Source organism: Bidens hawaiensis, unplaced genomic scaffold, assembly GCF_021521415.1.
Source record: "Bidens hawaiensis isolate Kalapana, Puna unplaced genomic scaffold, B.hawaiensis_p1.1 tig00002414_1, whole genome shotgun sequence".
NCBI classification, from domain to species: Eukaryota; Viridiplantae; Streptophyta; class Magnoliopsida; order Asterales; family Asteraceae; genus Bidens; species Bidens hawaiensis.
In genome coordinates, this window is record NW_027491131.1 from 3,129,155 (window position 1) to 3,136,821 (window position 7,667).

Genomic DNA, 7,667 nt, shown 5'->3' on the forward strand with positions numbered 1-7,667 from the left:
TTACCGATTTGTTCGATCGTCATTCAAGAAGCATCAACCGCTAAAAGTCGTGTCGAGCAGTCTAGCCGACATAACTGAGTAACCAGCTGCCGTTACGGGTTTGTGGTCGAAGTATAAGTGTGGTAGCCGAGCAGTGAAGCCGGCCTGATTACCTGTTATCGCTGATCAGCCTAACCAAACCAAGAACAAGTTGAATCAGGATTCTATTTTTCATTGAAGAATCGTTGTCAAGTCAGAAGAAGCGTTAAAGAAACGGAGAACCAGTGCCAACCGCGTTTGTCAGGTTTTATCGTTTCAGTTTAAAGTTTCAGTTTTCTGATTTTTAGTTCGTTATTCCGCTGCACGTTTAAAATAGGTTGATTTTTTTTAACAGAGTTCAGTAGAACAGTCGTTAAGTTCAGGCTCGTGTTGCTGTGTCTGTCTCTGTTTTTTTATCTAGTTTTTCGTTTTAGTCATTGTTATGGCAGAAGACGGAAAGGTTTCGATACAGAAGTTTGACGGACAGAAGTTCGGTTGGTGGAAGATGCAGATTGAGGCACTACTTTGTCAGAAAGACTTGGATGTAGTGTTTGAGGATGAAAAACCAGAAAAGTTGTCAGAAGCAGATTGGAAGAAGTTAGACAAGAAAGCTAGGGCTTGTATTACTTTGTCGTTGTCGGAAGATGTAGCGTTTAACATCATGAAAGAAACCACAGCCCGTGGTATGATGGACGCACTATCCAACATGTATGAGAAGCCTTCGGCAGCGAATAAAGTCTATCTTATCCGAGAGCTAGTGACAACAAGAATGAAAGAGGGTGGGTCAGTTACAACTCATATCAATAATCTTAATTCGATCTTGTCCCGCTTAGTGTCAGTTGACATTAAGTTTGATGATGAAGTTCAAGGCCTCTTGTTATTATCCTCTTTGCCCGACAGTTGGTCGCAAACAGTGACTGCAGTTTGTAGTTCGTCTACAAATATTACTTTCGATGGGATTCGAGATCTGATTCTGGGAGAAGATTCAAGACGCAGAAGTTCAGGTGAATCATCAGGCAATATGCTAGTCACAGAAGGTAGAGGTAGGGGAAAACAGCGAGGCAGTGGGAGCAGGAAGAGGAGTCAGTCTAAGACTCGTAAGGATATTGAATGTTGGGGTTGTAAAGAGAAAGGACACTTCAGGAATCAGTGTCCGAATGGTAAGAAAGAGGTGAACGTTACAGAAGACGACACAGATGACGGGGTCAGTAGTGATGAGGCTTTGGTTTGTAGTGTTGAGAGTAGCGTTGATGCTTGGGTGATGGATTCTGGTGCATCGTTTCATGCCACTCACTGTAGTGAAACGATGAAGAATCTTAAATTTGGGGATTTTGGAAAGGTTCGACTAGCGAATGATGATATTTTAGAGGTTACGGGTATGGGAGACGTTGATTTGATAACTTCAGCCGGTACTTCTTGGACTTTGAAAGACGTGAGGGTTATTCCAAGTTTGAAGAAACGTTTGATTTCAGTTGGGCAGTTGGATGACCAGGGGCACGATGTTAAGTTCGGGAATGGGCAGTGGAAAGTAGTCAAAGGGAATCTCGTTGTTGCTCGTGGCAAGAAAATGGGTTCGTTGTATATGGTCGATATGTCATCGAAAGGAGTGGATCCAGTTTTGGTGAAAGACAAAATTCGGTTCACAGAATCTCGTGGGCAGAAGAAGGTTCGTTTTGCAAGTAACAAACCCAGAGCCAAAGTGAAGATTCAGGATGAACGAGCTAGGAAGGTTAAATCAGTTGGGGGACATCGTGACAGTGGGAGCACAGGTCGTGTTTCAGTTACAGTTCCAGGTCGACAGTGGATTAAGAAAACCAGTATTCCAGCTGTAAAAGTCTCTCCAGTGAATTACTTGCTGAATATGGAGAGTGTTTGTTCTCAGAGTATCTCGGGATCCGGTAGTTTGTTTCAGTGGGAGCCGGTAGGGACAGAGAACGGGTCAGGGGCAGTTTTAGCCGTGACTGACGTGTTGGAGCTCCGGGGAGCTTCAACGGGCCTTCAGGTTAATTGATGAGAAGGCGGTGGCAACTAGAAGAAGTTTAATGTTCAGATTACAGAAGTACAATCAGGAGTGCAGACGAGAGTACTCAAGGCCTCCGAGTGGGAGATTGTTGGGTTCGTAGGCCTTGTTGGCCCAGTTTATTATATGAAGTCAAAAGAGGAGACGGGTGTGGGCGGTCGGGCCCAAGCCCGGCCCGGTTTAGATTTCTTGCATAATAATTTACTAACCCTAGTTCAGTCTCTATATAAACAACATTATGTACTTGTAATATTCGGTCACTCAATAAAGATATACCTAGTTGCCACCCGTGGACGTAGGTCAGTTTAGACCGAACCACGTTAAATCCTCGTGTTCGTTTATTGCTTTCGTGTCGTGTTCAGTTTCGTGTGTGCGTTTAATCCTAACAAGAACATCCCATGCTTCCTTTGGGTTTGTTGAGTCGCGTATGTGTTCGAGCATCTCGTCTTCTATGGTTGTCTTCAAAATGAACATTGCCTTTCTAGCCTTGATGTTCCATTTCCTTAGGGTCCCTTGAGCATCTTCCCTTTCCGGTTGTGTTGTCTCAGAACCATTTACAACCTCCCACAGATCTTGCCACTGCAGATACGAACTTATACAGGTAGCCTAAGTGTTGTAATTCTGATGGTTGAGTTTCTTCACACAGCCTACTAGTTGGAGATCACTCATTGTGGCTTTGATACCAATTGATAAACTGGCAATGGATCAAAACCAAGCACACAATACAATTGACAGAAAGTAAATGTGTAAAGAGTTTGGCTAATATTCAATGAAGAATTACATGAATATAAACTACTAAAAACAACTAACAAATAGGAGATTAACTTGGAAGCATAAACCCACCACCAACTTTCTTTTTACCAATTCTAACATATTTATTTTACTAAATAAAAATAACACCAAATAACTAAAAAGAAAACTTGAGATTAGCATGTAGCTCACAAACCACATAGCCCGTAGTTGATCGCTTAGTAACGGGATCTCGGGCATAATCGGCGTCACAAAATTCCACCAACTTGACATATCCGGCTCCCTCTTGAACATTACCCCATAACCAATAGTGGACTTTATATAGTACCTTAACACTCTTCGAGCGACGTCAAGGTGCGGTTTTCTTGGGCTTTGCATAAACTGGCTAAGCACACCCACCTTCCGGCCTTGTTAATGTGAGATAGATGAGACTTCTAACAAGCTTTCTATACATGATAGCATCAGCAAGAAATTGCGCATCCACTTCCATAGGAGTTGCAGTTGGCTTACAATCTGACATCCCAAACCTTTGCAAAAGTTTTAGTGAATAATTGTGTTGGTGTAACATTATACCTTCCTGCTTGTATTCCAACTCAAGACCAAGGAAGTGCTTCAACACACCTAAATCCTTCATGTGAAAACGTGTGCTCAAATTGATCTTCAACTGCTCAATAACACACTCGAGGTCACCGGTTATGATTAGATCGATCGTCAACATAAACGAGCACTATTGCCACCTTTTCTTCCATAACTTGAACAAAAACACTGGCATCAGCTTCGGTCATTAAACAACCATTGTGTTCAATAAACTCACCTATTTTACCATACCATGCCCGCTACGATTGCTTCAAACCATATAATGCCTTTTTTAATTTACACACATGATTCGAATACACCGGATTTTCAAAGCGTTTGTCCTTTGGTCCTAACCCATTTAGTTTTTCTCGTTAACTAGTAATATATGTCTATTTAATTATTTTGCATAATGTTGGGTCGTATTTTGTGGTTTATGCTTGTAGTTTTGGGTTTAGTTTTGGGCTTTTGATTGTAAACCGAGATCTGTTGATCTCGGTGGGCTTTTGGATGGTGTTGGGCTTAGATGGTAGAATATATATAGAACATATGTTAACGGTTTAGGGTTGTTCGTTCATTGTCATTATTTTCCACCCGTGTAAGTTATTAAGAGCTTAAGCACCCAACGTATAATATAAGTGTGTTTTGAAGCTTCTTTATTGTGTTTGGTGTGTTCTTGGTTGTTTTACACAGAATCAACATAGTGGTTAGTTTCCGCCTAACTATTAAGTATATTGATATCACATTGAAAGATCCATCACGGGACTTACAATTGGTATCAGAGCCTATAGACCTATTCTAGGCTTGGTTATTGGTGATATCAAGGATTCTGACGTTGATCTAAGAAGGTTTATTGTGTTGAAGGTTTCTGGATCTCGAAGAAGGGTGTTCTTCGGCTGGTGAAAGCTGTGTTTGGAATAGATTTTGGTATATCTCATATTTAATTTAAATCTCATCATTCTCGGGATTTAGTTAAATATTCAAGATTTACCATATCTTGAACTATCTTTAGTTCTCTGGTTGATTTTGAAGTTCTCGGGAAGATTTCAAGATTCACAGCCAGCATTAGAAGTTCTCGGGAAGATTTCAAGATTCACAGCCAGCATTCAAGGTTTTCGGGAAGATTTACAAGTTTTCAGGGTGATTTCATCATTCTCGGGCAACTTCGTGTGTCTTCGGATACTGTTGACAGTTCCTTGGTCAACATTCCGTGTTCTCGGGCGAAATTTGTAGTTTTCGGTCCTTCCATTTAGTTTTCGGTCAAGGATACTATGGATCAATCAGGTGTCAGTACGTCTTCAAATGCAACGCTCCATCATGAGCTTGATTCCATCATGGGAACTACTACTAGTGTGCCTCGTTTACTGACATCAGACGGGTTTGCTGAGTGGAAGTTTAGGTTTGAGAAGTATGTGAAAGTGAAGGATGCCAAAATGTGGAGAAGCATAATCAGAGGTCCTCGGTAATTACCTATCAATGAGAAGGCTCAGAAGAAATTGAGACAAAGCCAGTTGAGTTATATACAAATGCTGACTTTGACCTTGTTGAGGAAGATGAGAAGGCTTTAGCTACCTTGACCATGGCACTTTCACCTGAAATTGCCTTGGGATTTAGAGAGTTGAACTCTGCCAAAGTACTCTGGGAGGCTCTCATTGAAGTGTTTGAGGGTAATGAGGACATGAGGAGAAGTAGGCAAGATCTTTTAAGACAACAGTTTAACATGTTCAATCATGTGTTAGGAGAATCTTTGGAGAAACAGCTTCACCGGTTCATCTCGTTGATCACGAAGATTAGATCTGCAAATATAAATCTCACTTCTGCCGAGATCAACAACAAGCTGGTTAACTCACTACCTCAGAGCTGGGACTTGAATGTGGCTGTCATTAAGGAGACCAAGGATCTGTCCAAATTGACTCTGTCGGAGGTTATGGCTATCATCGAGGCTTGTGACATGGATGACAAGCAACGTTCCATTAATCATGTTAGTACTTACAACATTGCAGGTTATGGCACTCAAGCAAATAATGCACTGGTCTCTCAAGAGAACTTCTCTCTATTCAAGAGTCAGCCACCTCAACCACAGCGGCCTCAATAGACTTTTTCCATGTTTAGATCTTCACAAAGTCAACCCTCTCCTCATTTTACACCAGCTATGTAACATTTCGGTTTTTATCATATTTGTTTATCATTGTCTGAGCGTTATTCGGATCTTTATATTTTATAAAACCTTGCATTATGAGTTATTAAGTTTCCTTATGTTCACATCTAACCCTCCATGTTTTAATTATTGTATATTTCTAAATATATCCAAAATAATTCATAAAATTATCAATGTTCAAACTAGAGGGACCAAAACTACCAATACATGAAAGCTGCCCTTGCTGGTCGCCGGAGCGCTGCGCGGCGGCCCTAGGCCCGCTGTCGCGCGACGCGGTGGGATAGCTGCACAGTCAGCTCGTTTATATTGTTTTCTCAGTTCGTTTTTGGCATAAAATCGGTTATTTTCTGCATGAATCGCGAGAATTAAGGGCCAATGAATCGTTTTATAACTGATATACATGTTATACCTCGTTTCTTATTCACCAAGATTAGATCTTTATGATATATGCTGTGATTCTTTCATTAATTACGTAATTTCTTGCTTAACGGGCCAAAACGACTATAATTGGCTCGGTTTAGATTTTGCTATATAAACTAAACTTAAATCACTTGTCACAACTTTACCTAAACCCTAATATTCATCCCTAAGCCGTCACCCTCTCTGCCTCTCTCAAAAATCTCTTCGGTTTTTGGTGTTTCGTTGAAGAACCATTCATTAAACGGTTGACTTTGCATGCTTAACGACCTTTGACTCGTTATAACTCCTCATTCGTGCACTTTTCGGGTAAGTTGTAAACTGAGTTTTCGTTCATAAACATTCACTAGTTGATAACCTTCAATCAATTTCTGAGATTGAAGGGTATTGACTGGTCAATTGCTTTAAAACCCGATAAAGGGTAAAACAGTCAACATCTTTGACTTCTCATTTTCTCACACTTCTGGTCGGATTCAATGTTCGGTCCAGAAGACTTTTCTTCTCGTAATTAAATTTTAAGGGTTTTGACCAAAACCCGACTCCCGAATCGAAGTTCGGATTCTGGTCAGACTCGACTCGTTTAAACGTTAAAATTGACATAACTTGAGTTCTACTCATCCATTTGGATTGATTCCAGCGACGTTAAGTTCGTTTTTACTTATACTTTCACACCGTTAAGTTTTAGGTTCTGTTTATTATCTTCATTCGGCGCGTTAATCGGAAGACTCGTTGTTTATTTCTTAATATCATATTAACTCGCTTATTATAAGGTGAGTTTTATCATTCCCCCGTTTTCACATATTTTCAAACATTTTGGGGGCGTATACGTACTTATAGTATTTCGTATTATACATATCTTAATCATTAGCAAACGTTGTATTGTGTGTGAATTGCTAGACTTATTTGCTAATTGATTACTTGTTTAATTTATGCATTCGGAGAGGTCTACCATGTTCTCATTATAGTATGATCATACGACCGTCTAGTTTTAACCGGCGCCTGATTCGCTTGGCAATGGTTTACTTGACACTTATTTGCTCATTGGTTTGGTTTATTTACCGCTTTACTTACGTTTTGCTACTTTTCATATTATGTATTATTGCAAAACTTAGTGACTTGCTCACTCAACAATATTTTTGACAAACCTATTGTATGTTCTACGTATATGCAGGTTTTTGCATGAACTAAGGACTTGAAGTATTGGATTGCTAGTCGAGACTTTAGGAAAATATAAAGACAATTTACTTAAATTTTAACCTGGATTATTTCTTTATTTGTTATGGATTATTGTTGGAATTTATTTGCTATTTTTGGATATTACTGTTTTATTTGGAATAAAATAAATTATTAGATATTGTCACCATTATAGTATGATAGTTACCTCGAGCTATGAGCAATCATGCTCATGCCACGGCATTTCCGCCTTAGGTTGGGGTGTGACAGATTGGTATTAGAGCCGGAGGTTTAAGATAAGTGGTTAGAAATTGTCCTAGTCATATGTTAGGAACCCCATATGTGCCTATCTGAACTGTTTAATTGCTCCCTAATTGTTTATAGTTTATTTAGGTAATTATCGAGTGAATCTTTTATCTTTGGTAGAAATTGCTATATCTTTTTATTTTTAATTAGATATTATAGATCTTTTATTCTTAGTAACTATTTGCTATATCTTCTATTTTAGGAAATAATCTTTTATTTTTAGTAAGTATTGTACACACCAAATCTGAGGCC